General features: G+C 47.0%; 1 protein-coding gene across 2 annotated transcripts in view; it reads right to left on the bottom strand.

The window, feature by feature from the left end:
* Positions 1 to 4,870, bottom strand: part of PEMT (phosphatidylethanolamine N-methyltransferase) — a 312,808-nt gene extending 307,938 nt beyond the window's left edge. For both annotated transcript variants that reach the window (XM_068246420.1, XM_068246421.1), the window contains exon 1: positions 4,656 to 4,870. The gene's annotated coding sequence lies outside the window, so the exon portion shown is untranslated. The remainder of the gene's footprint in view (positions 1 to 4,655) is intronic.
* Positions 4,871 to 19,599: the final 14,729 nt, after the last annotated feature.

Genomic DNA, 19,599 nt, shown 5'->3' with positions numbered 1-19,599 from the left:
AGCGCTTTTAAATTTGAATTTGAGGGAGAATTATTTTTCTCTTGAGGGTCGATTTTTTCTGCAGCGACGCGGTACCGCCATGGGGTCGAACGTGGCCCCTTCTTATGCCAATCTTTTTATGGGTCTCTGGGAGGAGGCCTTTGTATACCATGACCCACTGTTCACGATGTACGCCAGAGGATGGTGGCGGTACATCGATGACATTTTTTGTTTACACCGCCATACAAATTCTGCCAGCTCGTGGGACTATTCGTGCGGATTCACACAAACATTCATCCTCCACCTCGTTTCCAAGCATTAAGCACCTCTGCTAAATGCTCACAATTTCACTGTATTTTGTCACAGTGTTTGTAATGCAGCCGTTACCCCAGGTTCAGCAACAGACATATGAGAGGCAGAAGTGGACTGTGAGATGGAGAAACAGACACTTCTTTAGAGCTCTAAAAAGCTGAAAAAAAATAATAAAAAACAAATGTGCATGAGATGTATATATTTGTCAAAGACATCCCCGTGTAATTCTATTACACGTCTGTTACCTTGCGTGAGACGCTACACGAAAACACGGTAGCACGAAATATGCAGGTGTGAAGATCTCAGAATATCCCTGTTTGTATAACAGTTAAAGGACACCCGAGGTGAAAATAAATTGATGAGATAAACAATTGGATCTATCCTCCTTCTCCTAAAAATAACCTTTTTTTTTAAGATATCCCACCATTTTGTTTTTACTGTTTCATTGTCTTTGATCAATAACATATGCATTGGAGTATGCCAGAGCTAAAATCTATGACCTATTGACCCTTTTTTTTTAATCTATTTCCTGCTCTCAGAATCCATTTTCTGCCAGGAAAGTGTTTTATGGGTGTAATTCCTTATCAGGGAGGGCTCCTTCACACTGTGGGTGTTTGCTGCTTTCTTTTTTTTTTTTCTATAGACGCAGGCGATTTTTGAAATTGGATACCAAATGCATGAGCAATGAATGTATATGAGAAGGTTCATATTAGCGTGGGCCAGTTTTGGGGCGATGGAAAGTATAGGAGAAATGCAAAACACTCACAAAATCGCTTTGTGTAGAGATGGCGTTCGGGTTTATTAGAATAAATACATTGTATTTATTCTTTTCCGGGTCAAACAGTTCACTTCCTGACTTGCGTCAGGGAGTGAATTAAAAAAATGCCCGGGAAAAGGCGTAGAAATGCGCTTTGCACAAAAACAAATCGCCCACCCGAGTGCCGGGAGGAGAAAAAAAAGACTCCTACAAAAACGGCCAGTGCAAACAGCAGAACGCACTGTGAATGAGGCCTGAGGGATAAGCTATAGTCTGACCTGGTCCCGCCCCAGACAGAAACTGTCACTTGCATACACGATTTTTAACACTTTCATGCGGTGAAAGAAAAAATGGACACAGTATAGTTATTAGTGTGCTAGGCACTGTACATACACATGTCTATCTCATCACATCACCTTATGTACTGTATTCTCTAAAGCAAACCTGCGAGATTTGCAAGCAAACATTTTTGACACTTACCTCCGGAAAGCAAAGCCTGTGGATCTCTGTGGGCGTCTGGAAGCCAGGCGGGCACACGGCCGCACTGCGTATGCGGAGCAGCATGGACCCGCTCGGGCTTCGGAGGAAAAAACCAAGACCAAGCAGGTCCGCGCTACGGCACATACGCCAACCGTCAACACGGGCTTGTCAATGGCCTTTCGAGGCACACATCACTGGAACCACCCAGTGGAGAAGGACGGGGGGGAATTCTCTTGATTATCCAGAGACTTCCCTCTATTCAGGTGAGTAGCCATTTAGGGCACTTTTTTCCCTTACAGGTGCCCTTTAAGACGAAGTCGATACTCCAGAGGTACAACTAGCTTCATGTTTGTATTATTAGAGACTATACAGCTGGTACCACTTTCATTACTCATATTGTCACATGAAAGTTATACTTACCTGCCGGCTCTCGTCCCTGAGAAAACTTCTCAAAACCGGGATCCGTCTCGTAGTCACACCCCCTGCTTAAAAAAAAATGTCATTCTGTTTTCAATACTTGAGATAGAAAACCTAATGGCATTTTTTTCAGCAGGGGGCGGGGCTTCGCAAAAGAGCCCAGCTTCAAGTTCAACGCAGCTCCAAGAGGTTTCCTCAAGGCCTGGAACCAGCATTTTAGTATAACTCTAAGGCCTGGGACCCACTACTCTATTGCTATCGATTTGTGGTAGTGCTCTGCAAGTGATTTCCCTGCTACTATACAATACATAAGAATGGAATTGCTTCCAAAATTCTGCATGTCCTGCGATTGCGATTTTCCTAATGGTCCCATCCATTTACATTAGCAGAGCGTTTAGGGAATTTGCTATCGACTGAAAGCGATCCCTAAACGCTCAAAAAAAAAAAACACTCTAGGTGGTCCCGCTCCTTATGTGACAATACAATAACAGAATAGCCTATTTGAATGGGAACTGAAGTAAGAGGTATACGGAGGCTGCCATATTTATTTCCTTTGAAAATTTATCAGAAATCAGATCAAACAAAAAAATTGCAGATGTGTGTATGCTATATCCAATCAAATATCGATCTGCTCACTTTCTGGAATAGGTTCTAAAGTGAAAATTGCACAGTGTGTGCCAGGCTTCACGTTTTTGGGTCAGGGGGCGGTCAGGCACATTAAAAAGTGTTTGTCAGGCAGGGGGGAGGAACAGGAGATTGCCTGCTCGGAGCTGTACAGTAGGGCTGCATGATTTTAGGGAAAAATTGAAATTGCGATTTCTCTCTCAGAAATTGCAATTTCGATTTTTTCCCCGATTTTTTTTTAATTCCTGCTTTTCGCACTTTGGGCGGGGGGGGGGGTCGGGGCTTGGCTTTGGCTCACGGTCTGCACTGCCTGGTCCGCTGTCTGTAATATCTTGCTTCTTGCCCCTCTGTGCGCGGATTGGCCAGAAGCAGTGAATATGTATAAGTGTTAATGAGCGGGGGGGGGGGGGGGGGGCGGATCCACTAGAGCGAGCGGCCGGGCACATCATACAGCATTACCAATCACTGGCTAGCGATGGAATGACGGCAGTGGTAGGCGGAGCTGTATCCGACCACCCCCCCCCCGCTCATTAACACTTATACGTATTCACTGCTCACGGTCCGCACTGCCCATTCCGCTGTCTGTAATACCTTGCTTCTGGCCCCGCTGTGCGCGGATTGGCCAGAAGCAGTGAATATGTATAAGTGTTAATGAGCGGGGGGCGGATCCACTGGAGCGAGTGGCCGGGCACATCATACAGCATTACCAATCACTGGCTAGCGATGGAATGACGGCAGCGGTAGGCGGAGCTGTATGCTCTGTACAGCTCCGCCTACCACTGCCATCATTCCATCGCTAGCCAGTGATTGGTAATGCTGTATGATGTGCCCGGCCACTCGCTCTAGTGGATCCGCCCCCCGCTTATTAACACTTATACATATTCACTGCTTCTAGCCAATCCACGCACAGTGGGGCCAGAAGCAAGATATTACAGACAGCGGACCGAAAAACCGAAGGTACTGACGATCAGTAGATCGTCTTGCCTCGAACCGCGGTTTCGGTTTTAAACCGAATAACCGTGCAGCCCTACTGTACAGCACTTGCAAGTCAATCAATTCTGGATCAATTTAGGATTGACAAAAATCGAGAAGACAAGGCGGTATCTCCATCCCAGCAAGCTGGTCGATTTCACATTTTGGGTGTGATGAGTCCTTATCAACGCCTGACCGTCCCCCGCATCTCCCAGTCCCATGCATGCCTCCAGGACTTCTCAAGAGCTGCTCCAACACTATGGAACTCCCTACCTCCCCCCATTAGGGCAGCCCCCTCCTTCTACATCTTCAAGAAGGCCCTCAACACTCACCTTTTCACTCCTACCACCCCTCACAATTGCTGTAACTAAACCCGCAGCTGGTCTCCTACCTTTTGTGTCCCTACCTCTCCCTCTAGATTGTAAGCCTTCGGGCAGGGTCCTCCTCCTTTTGTCTCCTACCTGATCATGCGCCTCCATTACTGTAAACCCATGCTATGGATCTGAGTGAACTCGACTTGCCTAATCTCCATGCTCCCATCCATGGACTGACTAAGCATTACCTTGTACTCATACTGTGCTGCGTGATCTGGTTTTCTTGTATTCATGTATTGTCATATTGCTGTATGTCACCCCCAAATATTGTCTGTAACCTAAACTAATGTCCAGCACTGCGTAATACATTGGCACTTAATAAATTCATTAAATAAACACAAACCGTTATCGACACGTATATAACTACTACAGGCCCTTTTCCACTAGCAATCGCTAGCGTTTGCGCTAAACGCTAGCGATTGCAATTCAGCAAAAACCTTTTTTTCCAGGCGATTGCAAGCAAAATCGCTGCGGCATGATCGCGCTTTTGTAAGAACCAAATCGCGGTAGGTAACTCCTATGTTATTTAGCAAACCCTAGCGATTTTAATAATCGCAAGCGATTTGCGATTCAGCAATCGCTCTAGTGGAAAAGGGCCCTACGGGGCGTCCAGCTCTGGATTATCTCTATTTATTGTCCAGCGCTGCATAATATGTTAGCACTTTAAATATAATAAATAATAATATATCTTTCTAGAGGCTGTCTCTACAAGGCACTCACACAATGCATGCTGTATTTACCTTGGAATAATCCAAATTACTGAGCCCTCCACAGCAGTCCACCTGTGCCTGGGCCAGCCTGGACTGTCAGCAGCTATGACCCTATAATCACTGGGGACATTGGGGAGTGACAGGAGCTCTCTGTGACGTTACAGGGTAAAGTTCTGCGCTCTATCAGCCTCTATTCTGCTGTCCACAGCCACGTGCATGTCCTGAAACCACGCTACTTCCTGCTTCCGGCTCACCCCGGCGCTCCTGATTGGCTGAACGCGAGCCAAGCTGTCATTGGTCTGTCTGCTCTGCGCTGTGACTAGTCCCTGAGCATTGGTAGCCCCGCCCCCAGTGCTGTCAGTAACAGTGATATAGACAGGCAGTGTGTATGTATTTTCTCTGCTCTCTGCTACAGACATAAGCAAAGCCCACACACTGTCACATCACTGCTATATAAACATAGCTCCCAACTGTCCCTTTTTCGGAGGGACAGTCCCTTTTTTGGAGCCCTGTCCCTCTGTCCCTTTTTCACCCTCATTTGTCCCTCTTTCAGGACTTTGTCCCTTTATATATATATATTTCTGTACTAAAAATGTGTTTGATTGACTCTAAACTTTATTCCCATCCTTTAAATTGATATATGACTTATTTTAAAATGTTACTATGAAGGAAAATTAATAATAATAATAATAATGGCAGTATTTGTATAGCGCCTTTCTCCTGTCGGACTCAAAGCGCTTGCGAGGCAGCCACTAGAGCACACTCAGTAGGCAGTAGCAGTGTTAGGGAGTCTTGCCCAATGAACTCCTTACTGAATTACTGGCTTACTGAACAGGCAGAGCCGAGATTCGAACCCAGGTCTCCCATGTCAGAGGCAGAGCCCTTAACCAGTACACCATCCAGCCAAATTAACCAGGATAGAAAGGACCAGTGTGGTTTGAATGATAAAACAACATATCTTTCTAAGGGCTCGTTCCCACTGTTGCGACGCGATTTCGGCCGCATTCCGACGCTTGTAAAAACGCATGCGGATGAGTTTCCGCATGCGTTTTTACCCGCGATTTCGCATGCGATTTCGCATTGGAAGGGTGCCATGCGAAATTAACCATGACACTGCCAGGGCTAAATAAAATTGAAAAAGGTGCGAAATCGCACACGAAATCGCGGGTAAAAACGCATGTAACAAACGCATGCGTTTTTACTATTAAATACATTAGCGGCGATTCGCACGGATTCCCGACGCAGGCGAAATCGTTGGCTCTTTTGTGCGTTTTTTTCACGCTGAAAAAAACGCACCTCAACAACGCTACAGTGGAAACAGGCCCATCCACTTGCATTACATGTGCGGATCTGCATGCGTTGGACGCATGCAGATTCGCGATAGTGGGAACGAGCCCTCATGAAATGTTTATAGTATGAGTGACTAGATGCGTGGTGGGGGCGTGACCAGGGGTGTGGCAGGGGCGTGGCTTAAGTGTCCCTTTTTCTCCATTATTATTATTTTCAATATAAAACAGATGAACATTTGAATAGTAAAGTGCATCTTACAAATAGAACTCTGCTGCTTTTTTATGCATTTGCCATTGCTGCATTTTGTTTTTTTCAGAAATGTATTCTTTGTAAGGCACCAGGCGTCTCCGAGACGTACGCCGGTGCTTGTTCCAGTTTTGCCAGGATTACGCATGCGTTATGCGATTTTTGTAGCTGGCAGTCGTTAACTGCTGAGTGGCTCTGGCTTGTCTGCCAGGTCACGCTGTCACTCACCCGGCAATCCCACCTGTGTGGGCCACTCCCACTGGGGATCGCAAAACGCTAGCGATTAGCACTAGCCTTTTGTGGCGGCCATTTTTCCGATTCCGATTTTAAGCGATTGCGATTAGCGCTTTTATAACTTTGTAATCGCGATCGCTCAAAAATCGGGAAAAAAAACCGAGGCATGCACTGCATTTGTGTTTACCATGAATCGCTGGTGATCGCAGCAGTGAGATCACTGCCATATAGCAATAGTGGTAAACGGCGGCTAATCGCCCAGTGTGAATGATCCCTAAAGGTGGCCACACACAATACAAGAAAATGATCTAATTTCTCAAACAGTGTAAACTTTTTTATTTGCGCAAGAAATACAATCGGAATTCCAGTTTTTTTCGATATAAAGGTGGCCACACACGATACATTAAAGTGAACCTCCGGTCTAAAAATCTACTCATCAGAACTGAAAAGGCTTGGTGTTTCTTTAACAGTTTCACAGCATCAGAACTTTGTTTTTCTTACCCAAGCATCATTTTTAGCTGCATTTTTAGCTAAGCTCCACCCATCAAAGAAAAAAAAGCCCGTTTTTTTTTTCCCTGATGCTGTGCAGAGCATGATGGGATTTCCTATGTTGTTATTCATGTTGCCTAGCAACTGGGAGAGGTGCCCAGGACACAGGACAGTTGGAACTGTGTCTCATGCTCCCTGTCACCTCCTTTCAACCAAAAAGATGGCTGCCCTCATGAAATCAAACATTTCCCTGTTCTTTTAAGACAGGGTGGGTAAGACATTATATTTTAATTTATTTTAATTAACATAACTAATGTAACTTAATGACAATATGTTTGTTTAGGCTGAAGTTCCTCTTTAAATTTTAATTATTAAAATTATTGAATGAATTTAAAGCTTTTTTTCATTTGATCGAGAAATCACTCATTTTAATCTAATAAAAGAAGATTGGGAATGGTGGATTTTTCTGATCATTTTTTTATGAAAACTGAATAGCGTAGGGTACATTGACAATTTCTTAATATATACACCCAAGCAATTTTCAATCATGTTTTTTTTCATAATGGTGGTGTATGTATGGCCACCTTAAGTGGACTTAAACTCAGAACTTCCTCTCTGCTCTAAAAGATAAGCAGCAGCATAATAACCTTTAAAGAAAACATGTATTTGTTACAGCGTATACAAATCCTGCAATTCATCTGCAGTGTGTCTACTTGCTGCTTTCATGGACGCAGGCATAGGGTTAATCTCCTGTGTTTACAAATTAGCTGCTCTGCCGTGGCAGAGGAGATTCCTGAGCAGAAACAGCTGAGAGATCAAATTACAACTTGTGATTAGTCATAGATGAGGTGAGATTAGACAGGCTTTTCTACACTACACTACATGATACATACATAGACATATGACTATGGTAGGATTAGATTGTGAGCTCCTTCGAGGGACAGTTATGTGACAAGACAATATACTCTGTACAGCACTGCGTTGTATGTCGGCGCTAAATAAATACTAAATAATAATAACGGGAGCGGTGGCTGAATTGGTAACAGCAAGGCCCTATTAGCCAGTGGTGTAACAGTAGGTGTTACAGAGTTCTCCACCGCACCAGGGCCCTTAGGCCTGAGGGGCCCCTCCCTCAACTGCAGTATAAGCTCTGTATTGGTCCTGTGGTGGTAATAATCACTTCTAGAGATACTTTAAATAGTAGTAATCCTTAACAAGCTGTTCCCCATCCTCTTCTTGCTCCTCTGACACTGTAGTTGCCATTGGCAGGTTTTGGTGCACCGTATCAATTGTTATGTATAGAGTGCTTGGGGAGCCTCAATGTAAAACTCGCACCGGGGCCCACAGCTCCTTAGCTACGCCACTGCTATTAGCATATGCTGATGCCCCAAAACAGATTCTTTTAAAGAAATGAGCGTGAGGCCAGAGGTGAAAATATTCCTGCCCCATGAGCCAGTCCTCCTAAAATATCTGTATTCTGGCAACTGTATCGAAAACAAAAAGCACAGCAATAAAAGAGGCACTCAGCAATATTGGTGACACAGCTCATTTGGGTGCCCAACTCGGTAGCCACATAATAGACCACAATGTAAACTGTCGCTATGTGGGCCCAAGGCGGTGAGTTGGATGCCCGATAGTAGCTGATCACCTATTAACACTTTATCGGCGATTTAATGAATGGATGGAGATGGATGAATGGACATTACTGTTAAACCCCGTTGGCAAAAATCCCCAATTGGCAAAGCTGCTGATGAGTCTGCAGAGTCAGACATCTTCACTTCTGGGCTTCTCCCCCTAGTTTCTGAGAATGAATCAGACGCTAGAGCTTCTAGCGTTCGACTCTCAGACACTAGGGGAAGAAGCTTGGAAGTAAAGATGGCACTATTGTGTGTCTGTCCCTCTCCTCTGCCAGCTATGCCTTCCTTCTCTGCCAACCTGGACAAAGATTTGTAGACAGTCCCTATTCAGTGTGCAGCAGGCTCTTGTGTACAGTGCCCAGTCCCCATCCTCTCCACCCCTCCCCAAGTGCTGTGTACTGTAGTCATGCTGGAGGAGTCTGCAGAGCCCCGCCCCCAGCCTCTCCACCCCTCCCTGAGTGCTGTGTACTGTAGTAATGCTGGAGGGGTCTGTAGAGGCAGTTCTGCTCCATCAGAGATGGACAGAGTGAGTGTAATAAGAAGCTGCGGTTTGGAGCACACTCGTCTGTCAATTTTCTGTGTGCGTTCTTCCGTATGAATTTTCTGCACGCCATGTGTGTCTGTATGTGTGAAAACATGCACGATTTGTCACCGAAGCTAATGTAATTGATAGAGAAAAAGTGCTTCACTGCTGTCTGTTTTTATCTGCATGGGGAAAACACATTCAACTGAGCACTAGCTAATTGAATAACATTGGTTCTCAGTTTACCTGTGCAGAGAGCAAGAGGGATGGGGAGGGGGCCCAGTGATTTCTAGTTGCACCCCGAGGGGCATAGCTGGCAAAAGGGAGGGACACACACACACAACATCACCCAGCATGCACTAGTCCAAATTCCATGAATTGTGGCATTCAATTCGATAACGTGAGATTCTAATGCAAAATTTAGAATTCCACTAGATCCCCATCTCTTACAGTAAAAAGGAAAAAAAATCACACTAAGTAAATGTCTGTTCTTTAGTTAAAATTTTAAATATTATTAATTAATATAAAAAATGACTTGTTGGTTGTCTTATAGGAGATGTCAGTAAAAAAATGTCCTTTGCCAGTAAAATTTGACATATTTCTCAGCAAAAAAACAAAAAATGAATGAATTGAAGCGTTGGCAATGGCAGCTCGCCACCCCGGCCTTTGCAGTCAGCGTCAGCATCCTGGTTGCCACGGTAACAGCATCCCATTCAGCTTATTATAGAGAAGAGCTGCTATCTCATTATTATCTGTCTTATGAAAGAACATATAATGGTTCCTGAGGACATTCAGCAATCAAAAATTGTGAAACAATAGAGCGGAAAACGCTGGAAAACAAAAGCGGGCTGATTGGATTGAGAAAGTGGCGGCCTCTTCTCTGTATAGCTTCACATTCACTCCGCCACTTCACGTAATTATATTATCCTCCGGCTGGTTTCGCCGGACAGGCTTCGGGTGTCGCAGTCACATCACTCCTGGAAATTGTACGGAGTTTTCACTGATGGGAAATGGAATCCATGTGTTGTCATCTAACATCCCAGACTGAAAAGAACACTTTAAACTGGATGGTGTCGGCTTTTGACATGTTCCGTGGCCTGAAGTGCGGAATAGTTACCGGTGACTGAAACCGATGGCTAGATGAGACAGATGGTGACGGGTTTCATTCAGTATTATTTCCAGTGCCGAGATACATACCTCCCAACTGTTTGAGATGAGAAAGAGGGACACTTAAGCCACGCCTCTGCCACACCCCTGATCATGCCCCCGTCACACCCCTAGTCATGCATAACATAAAGATTTCATAAGAAAAATATGTTGTTTTATAATTCAAACCACACTGGTCCTTTCTATCCTGGTTCATTTTCCTTCATATTAACGTTTTAAAATTAGGCTTATATATCAATTTAAAGGATGGGAATACATTTTAGAGTCGATCAAACACATTTTTTAGTAGACAAATATATATATTTACATAGAAAGAGGGACAAAGTCCTGAAAGAGGGACAAATGAGGAGGAAAGAGGGACAGGGCTCCCAAAGAGGGACAGTTGGGAGCTATGCGAGATATTGGAGTACTTATTACGGCAGCAGTTGGGCGATGGGATAAGATGATAATAGTATAATATCCCCCTACCCTAACCTTAACCTGTCCACCTAATACCTAGACCGCCTTGAGGTGCCTAACCTTAACCCCTACTACATAATGCCTAACCTTAACCCATCCTAAAAGTGCCTAACACTAATTTGAACCTGGTTGCTTAAACTATCAATAGTTGTAGCCAATTATCTATGATAGGCTACAACCAGTAACCTCCTTAGCGGTAACCCCGTGCTGGACACGGGGTAAGCCGCCGGAGGGTGCCGCTCAGGCCCTGCTGGGCCGATTTTCATAATTTGGTTTTTGCTGGACGCAGCTAGCACTTTGCTAGCTGCGCTAGCACTCTGATCGCCGCCGGCCCCCGCCCGATCGCCGCTATCTGATGCGGCGCGCGCCCCCCCCCAGATCCCGTGCGCTGCCTGGCCAATCAGTGCCAGGCAGCGCCGAGGGGTGGTTCAGGACTCCCAATGACGTCCCGACGTCGCTGACGTCATCCCGCCTTGAACGGGATTTCCTGACCGCCTATCGCCGGAGGCGATCGGCGGGGCTGGGGGGATGCCGCTGAGCAGCGGCTATCATGTAGCGAGCCCTGGGCTCGCTACATGATTTAAAAAAAAAAAAACTGCTGCGCTGCCCCCTGGGGGAATTTTTCATACCGCCAGGGGGGTTAAATTATATGTAGTAGCCTATTGGCCCCTCCCTTTACATGTGCAGCCCCCTCTTCCATGTGTATCATCCATGTACAGCAGCCCCTCCCATTCCACGTGCAGCCCCCTCTTCCATGTGTAACATCCATGTATAGCACCCCTCCCATTCCATGTGCAGCCACCTCTTCCATGTGTAACATCCATGTACAGCAGCCCCCTCCCATTCCATGTGCAGCCCCCTCTTACATGTCTAACATCCATGTACAGCAGCCCCTCCCATTTCACGTGCAGCCCCCTCTTACATGTGTAACATCCATGTATAGCACCCCTCCCATTCCATGTGCAGCCACCTCTTCCATGTGTAACATCCATGTACAGCAGCCCCCTCCCATTCCATGTGCAGCCTCCTCTTACATGTCTAACATCCATGACATCCATGTACAGCAGCCTCTCCCATTCCATGTGCAGCCCCCTCTTCCTTGTGTAACATCCATGTACAGCAGCCCCTCCCATTGCATGTGCAGCCCCCTCTTCCATGTGTATCATCCATGTACTGTAGCCCATACCATCCCATGTGCAACCCACTCCTCTGTGTGTAACATCCATGCACAGCAGCCTATCCCATTCCATGTGCAGCCCCCTCTTCCATGTGTAACATCCATGTACAGCTGCCCCTTTCCCATTCCATGTGCAGCCCTCTCTTCCATGTGTATCATCCATGTACATCAGTCCCTCCCATTCCATGTGCAGCCCCCTCTTTCATGTGTATCATCCTTGTACAGCAGCCCCTTTCCCATTCCATGTGCAGCCCCCTCTTCCATGTGTAACATCCATGTACAGCAGCCCCCTCCCATTCCATGTGCAGCCCCCTCTCCCATGTGTAACATCCATGTACAGAAGCCCCCTTCCAATTCCATGTGAGAACCCTTTTCATGTGTTGCTCCCCATTTTCTGCCTTCTATGTGTAGCAACCGCTCTGTCACGACTCTTACCGTTGAGATGTTAGACTGGATGCGGAGGACGGCGACCCTTGCGACTTGCCGCCTAAGGCCCTGGAGTTAGGAACAGGCCTACAGGCAACCAGGAGCGCTTGAGGGTGAGTATCAAATCCGGGTCAGAACCAGAGCAGGTAGTCAGCCAGGCCAGGTCGGCAACAGAGCAGGTAGTCAGATGGGCAGAGGTTCAGCAACAGGCAGGCAATAAGCAACAGGCATTCAGGAAAGGGCAGAGTAGTTAGAAAAGTGGAGGTTCGGCAACAGGAGGTCATTATAAGGTTCCAGGCAAATAGGTCAGGTACACACCAATACCACAGCACTGAATGCCCGCAGACTTCCGTCTTATAAGGGCCTTTTGACGTGAATGGGTAAACACGCGTTTGAACGTACACGTGCGTTCGTGCCCGCCATGACGCAACACACAATGCCCTGACACTACTACATAGCTCCCAACTGTCCCTCTTTTGGAGGGACAGTCCCTCTTTGGGAAACTAATCCCTTTGCCCCTCTTTCCTCCTTATGTGTCCCTCTTTCAGGACTGATGTACAGATCACTGTTAACATATGTATTATTCTACTGAAAAATGTGTTTAACTGAGTCTAAGCTTTATTCCCATCAATTCAATTGATATATTTCTTATTTTCAAATGTTAAAATAAAGAAAAACCAATGCTGATATAGAGAACCGGTGTGGCTTGAATGAAAGAACTACATCTCTGCTTCGGAATTCTTTGTGATATGGCGAGGGGTGTGGTGAGGGTGTGGCCAGGGGCATAACAGGGGCGTGTCCTAAGTGTCCCTCTTTCTGGTCTCAAAAAGTTGGGAGGTATGACTACACTGTCACTGCCACATAACGCCAGTCCTGCAATCCCTTCACTGGCTACCTATAGAATGGAGGGTCCTATTCAAGATCGGCCTACTGACATTTAAATCCCTGAATAATCTAGGCCCTGGATACATGAAAGATATGTTGCAGCTGCGTAGCAATCCCCGCATTCTCAGATCCACAGGTTCTAATAATCTAGTCATACCCAGAGTCCACTTGGAAACTTTTGGTCCCAGAGCCTTCTGTCATGCTGCCCCTACGTTTTGGAACTCCTTACCTCAACAGATCAGGACAGCTCCATCCCTGGATGTGTTTAAATCCAGACTGAAAACCCACCTGTTCAGTTTGGCATTTGCAGAAATATAACTTTTGTTGTGTGAATACTTCATCCTACTAATTACTGAATCTGAGAGAGCCTAAGCGCTTTGGGTCCTATGGGAGAAAAGCGCTATAGAAATGTTATTGTATTGTATTGTACACCCCACGCCAGGAAGGACGCGCCCCCAAGTACGCAAGAACACAGAAGCAAGCTGGCCACCATGTCCACGCGCACCAGCTCTCCTGCGGTCACCTGTTTGTTCCAGCTGCCCAGCCAGAGCCTCACTTAGCTTTGCACCAGACCTATTTGAGTTTTGTGCTCTGTTTCTATTACCTGGTGAAGTGGGAGATGGCCACGAAAAGCGTTGCACTTGTTCTTTCTGGAGTATATAAATACATTTTTATTGTTTTGAATATACACAACACTCGTGTGTGTCTGCTTGGAGGAGGTAAGTCCACCTCTGCCTCCTCTCAATTTAGAATATTTTGTCCTTTTGGCGCCTCTGTCTGCTTATACAGTCAGAGATAACTGATATTGCCCTTCACATGCAGGATCTTTATCACGCTGCCAGACTCAATCTTTCCCATCTCACTCTTTAGTCACTTCCAGCACAATCTGTAAAAGAAATAAGGGATGCAATGAGCTGATCTTCTCAGCATCATGCTCTTAGGAAGCAATCATGACACTGGCGAAATCTCATCAATATACCACAATAACTCCCAGGTGATAATTAAAACTTTATAATACCCCCTCGTATATATGTGAATAGTTTTTTAAGTTCAGCTTTGTTTTTATTTATTTTTTATGGAAGTTTTCAAAGAGTGTTTGGAGCACTTTCAACACATGATATATGACTGGGCAGTTTACACTGGTGTGATGAAAGTTACATGTCAGCACAGTACAGAGAGTGAAAGCAAGGCATGAGCCTATATTACCCGTATGTGACATTTTACAATCAGCTTCCAATTCTCGGTATACATGAGCTGAAGACTGGGGGGGGGGGGGGGGGCGTCCCACTGATATTATTATTATTGTATTTATAAAGCCCCAACATATTACGCAGCGCTGGACAATAAATAGGGATACATACATTGCAACAAGGAGTGACAGACAGAGAGGTAGCAAACGGTTACACAACATAGCACAAGGTTATACATGCAATCAGGGTATAAAATGCGTTTTACAGAGACCCGGCAAATCAAGTCCGAATTAGTCCATGAGAAGGGTGACATTGCTGGCAGCAGAGCGGGATTAAGGCTAAATCGGGCCCTAAGCAAAGTAGCTGATTTGGCCCCCCACACTGAAGCAGCCGCTCTACTGGTTGCTATGGGCAACAGCCCGCTTTCCTCTGCGGGTGCACAATGCACGGAATAGCAGTGCCAACATGCAGAGGGAGAGATGAATGGCCAGGATGTTGTCACTAGGGGCACCCCTGTGAAGAGGGCGCCAGATATCACAGCAGCAGCACTTTCCCACCTGCATCTCCAGCCTGGCAATAGCAGAAAGCTCTGGACACCGCCAAACCGGAAGCAGTTCCCCATACAGAATTACATAACCACCCCCACCACCGAACAACCAATTTCCTCCCAAACTAGACAGCCACATCCACCATGCAGCCTCCATCCCCGGGAATACGGTAGTCCTGCAGAGAAGGGCAGCCGCTGTGGGGGAGAATGACAGCACCAGATGACTTACATTCACCTATTGCGATCCAAGCAACAAAGGTCCCGTCATCCGGAGCCCATCTGTCTCCTCTAGAGTGCTGCCAAAGGCTTACAATCTAAAGGGTGGAGGAGGGGCACATGAGGTAGTACTATGGAAAAGGTGGTTGGCTGAGAGAGTTAGAGTGATAGTACACATGTTCGTTGAGAGAGGAACTCTATAATCAGGAACCTATAGGCACTAGTGATGGGTCATTTGCCGGCTCTTTGCTGCGAACGACAAGAGCCGGCTCTCAGTTTTGAAAGAGCCGATGCCTCAGCCACCCCACACAGTTCTGATTTGCTGTGTAATAAAGGGCGCTGAGGCATGCTGGGAGATGTAGTCCTCCTCTTGCAGCTTGTAGGAGTGTATGGGGCGGAGCAGAGCAGTAGCAGGAGGGATTGCCCCAGTCAGAGAAGCAGTCTGGAGTTGTCATGGAGACCGGGGCGGGGCTTTTACTCCGATTCTGAGTGGTGTCTAGTGATATTTAATGAAGAGCCGATTCAGAGCCGTAAGAGCCGGCTCTTTCATGGGAGCCGATTCAGAAGAGCCGATTCTCTGAGAAGAGCCGAAATTCCCATCACTAATAGGCACAGATGTCCTGGCACCCTAGACTCCGCCCTCCATGAACCTACAAACACCTGCTGAACCGCACCACAAGTGTGCTGGTTCCTGGCAGGGACGGATCTGGGGGGGGGGGGGGGGGGGGGGACAAGCGGGTATCTTGCCCCAGGCGCAGTTTGTTGAATTCTTAAAAAGGCGGCAAAATGAATGGGAGTTTAGGTGCCAAAACCTGACCTTTGGGCGCCAAAACTTGACCTCGCCCCAGGCGCAACTTGGTCTTGATCCGTCCCTGGTTCCTGGCTGTCCCAGCTGTCACTCCTCCCTTACTTCCCCTGCCTGGCGTAGGTAGCTACGGGTGCCTCTTAGTATGAAGTAGCCAGAGCTAGCCTCAGTATTAAGTAGCTAGAGGTGCCCCCCAACTGAAGGAAGATCTCATCAGTGGAATGCTGAGACCCCAGTGAGTAACCTCCCTTGATCCAACTTCTCTATCCAACTACCGTCCTGTCTCGCTCCTCCCCTTTGCTTCTAAACTGCTGGAACGTCACATCCATTCAGAATTGTCTGCCTTTCTCGCTACCAACTCCTTACTTGACCCTTTTCAATCTGGATTCCGCACACACCATTCCACTGAAACTGTCCTCACGAAAGTTGCTAATGACCTACTGGTAGCTAAATCCAAAGGCCAGTTCTCCATTCTAATACTCCTTGACCTTTCCTCTGCAATTGACACGGTTGATCATGCTCTGCTTCTGCAGACACTGTCATCTTTAGGAATCAAGGGACAAGCACATTCCTGGATCTCCTCTTATCTCTCTGGACGCTCTTACACTGTCTCCTTCTCTAACACCAAGTCCTCTCCACACCCACTGTCTGTTGGTGTACCTCAAGGCTCTGTTCTTGGGCCACTTCTTTTCTCAATCTACACCCGTGGCCTGGGACAACTAATTAACTCTTTTGGCTTCCAGTATCACCTCTATGCGGATGACACCCAAATCTATCTCTCAGCTCCTGACCTGTCCTCACTACTATCCAGAGTCCCCGACTGTCTACGTGCCATTTCTGCATTCATGTCCTCCCGCTTCCTCAAACTCAACATGACTAAAACGGAAATTGTGATTTTTCCACCATTGCTATCTACACCCCCACCAATTGCAACCATAACGGTAGACAACACCCCAATAACCTCAACCACTAAGGCCCGCTGCTTGGGGGTTATACTTGACTCAGAGCTCTCCTTTAAACCTCACATTGCCTCATTAACCACCACCTGCTATTTCCAGCTCAAAAATATATTCCGTATCCGTCCCTTCCTCACACAAGAGGCCACCAAAATGCTTGTTCATGCCTTAATCATCTCCCGCCTAGACTACTGCAACACCCTGCTCTGTGGCCTACCAAAAAACAGGCTAGCTCCTCTCCAATCCCTTCTAAATGCAGCGGCCCGCCTCATTCACCTTTCCACACGCTCTTCCGATGCAGCCCCACTGTGCCGTTCTCTCCACTGGTTACCCATTACCCAGAGGATCCAGTTCAAACTCCTGACTCTAACATACAAAGCCCTCCACGAGTTGTCTCCTCCATACATCTCCTCACTAATCTCAAGATATTGTCCCTCCCGCAACCTTCGCTCCTCCCAAGAAATTCTCCTGGCCTCTAAGCTGATCACCTCCTCTCATGCTCGCATCCAGGACTTTACACGAGCATCAGCCCTTATCTGGAACTCTCTTCCACAGCCTGTACGTCATGCTCCAAACCTGGACATCTTCAAACGCACTCTTAAAACACACCTTTTCAGACAAGCTTATAACATTCTATAGCCCTTTATTTACTTATTTGTCACAATGTAATCAGAGGCAAAGAATCACTGCCTCATCCATCCTCCACCCCCTTACCTAGTGTGTCCCCCACTACCCATTAGATTGTAAGCTCGCAAGGGCAGGGTCATCCTCCTAATGTTTACTGTCTTTGTAACAATATTTGTGCTGCTTGGAACTCTGCTGTATATTTGTTAGTTGTATCTATGTTCCCCTTGTCGTCTTATTGTGCTTTGTAAAGCGCTGCGGAATATGTTGGCGCTATATAAATAAAAAATTATAATAATAATAATAATAACCTCCCATTTACATTCTTATCAAGACTCTGCAAAGGTAAGGCAGAAGGGAGGAGGGCACCCGGGGAGGGGAGTGAGCTGCCTTTTCAGCATCAGACGCCTGTAGGCTCGTGCCTACAATGCCTTATGGTAAATCCGGCCCAGACTACATTGCTCAGTGGTGCTCCACAGGACTGCCATATAGAATATTCTCCTCCCTCTGGTGTCAGCTGTAGTCAGGGCCTCCATCAATATTTACTGGGCCCTCTTCGCCCTCCTCTATCTCCACACCCCAAATCTCTTTTACCCCCTTCCCCTCAAAAGGGCAGAGTTTCCCCTTAAAATAAAACAGTATTAGGCAGCAGAGGGCAAGTTAAAGGATACCCGAAGTGACATGTGACATGATGAGATAGACGTGTATGTACAGTGCCTAGCACACAAATAACGAGGCTGTGTTCCTTTTTTACTTTCTCTGCCTGAATGGGTTAAATATCAGGTATGTAAGTGGCTGACTCAGTCCTGACTCAGACAGGAAGTGACTACAGTGTGACCCTCACTGATAAGAAATTCCAACTATAAAACACTTTCCTAGCAGAAAATGGCTTCTGAGAGCAAGAAAGAGGTAAAAAAGGGGAATTTCTTATCAGTGAGGGTCACACTGTAGTCACTTTCTGTCTGAGTCAGGACTGAGTCAGCCACTTACATACCTGATATTTAACTCTTTCAGGCAGAGAAAGAAAAAAAGGAACACAGCATAGTTATGTGTGTGCTAGGCACTGTACATACACATGTCCAGGGGCGTAGCAATAGGCCCTGCAGCGCCTGCGCCCGTGGGGGGGCCCGGCCCCCCCCCCTGGGGCCCGCTCGGGGCCGTTTTTTGGGGGCTGGAGGGGTGGCAGCATGAGGGGAAAGCCTTGCCCACAGTCGGCGGGGAGAGGGGAAGTTCCCCCCTCTCCCTCACCTCGGGGCTCTCCCCTCTGCGCTCCCCTCCAGCTAGTGAATGTGTGTGGGCAGCAGCGGCGGCGGCGTCAGGATACATACCTTCTTCCTTGCGGAAGTGACGTCAGCCGCTAGAGCGAGAAGGCGGCGATGGAACGCAAGGAAGAAGGTATGTATCCCGCTGCTGCCCGCTGCCCACACACAGGGGGATTTTCAGGTGTATGCTGCCCACATTACGATTTTCAGGTGTCTGCTGCCCACATTACGATTTTCAGGTGCCTGCTGCCCACATTACGATTTTCAGGTGTCTGCTGCCCACATTGCGATTTTCTGGTCACTGCTGCCCACATTGCGATTTTCTGGTCACTGCTGCCCACATTGCGATTTTCAGGTGTCTGCTGCCCACATTACGATTTTCAGGTGCCTGCTGCCCACATTGCGATTTTCAGGTGTCTGCTGCCCACATTACGATTTTCAGGTGTCTGCTGCCCACATTGCGATTTTCTGGTCACTGCTGCCCACATTGCGATTTTCTGGTCACTGCTGCCCACATTGCGATTTTCAGGTGTCTGCTGCCCACATTACGATTTTCAGGTGCCTGCTGCCCACATTACGATTTTCAGGTGTCTGCTGCCCACATTGCGATTTTCTGGTCACTGCTGCCCACATTGCGATTTTCTGGTCACTGCTGCCCACATTGCGATTTTCAGGTGTCTGCTGCCCACATTACGATTTTCTGGTGTCTGCTGCCCACATTGCGATTTTCTGGTCACTGCTGCCCACATTGCGATTTTTCTGGTCACTGCTGCCCACATTACGATTTTCAGGTGTCTGCTGCCCACATTGCGATTTTCTGGTCACTGCTGCCCACATTGCG

Source organism: Hyperolius riggenbachi, chromosome 7 (assembly GCF_040937935.1).
Source record: "Hyperolius riggenbachi isolate aHypRig1 chromosome 7, aHypRig1.pri, whole genome shotgun sequence".
Taxonomy (NCBI): domain Eukaryota; kingdom Metazoa; phylum Chordata; class Amphibia; order Anura; family Hyperoliidae; genus Hyperolius; species Hyperolius riggenbachi.
This window is presented reverse-complemented; position numbering and strand designations above follow the sequence as displayed.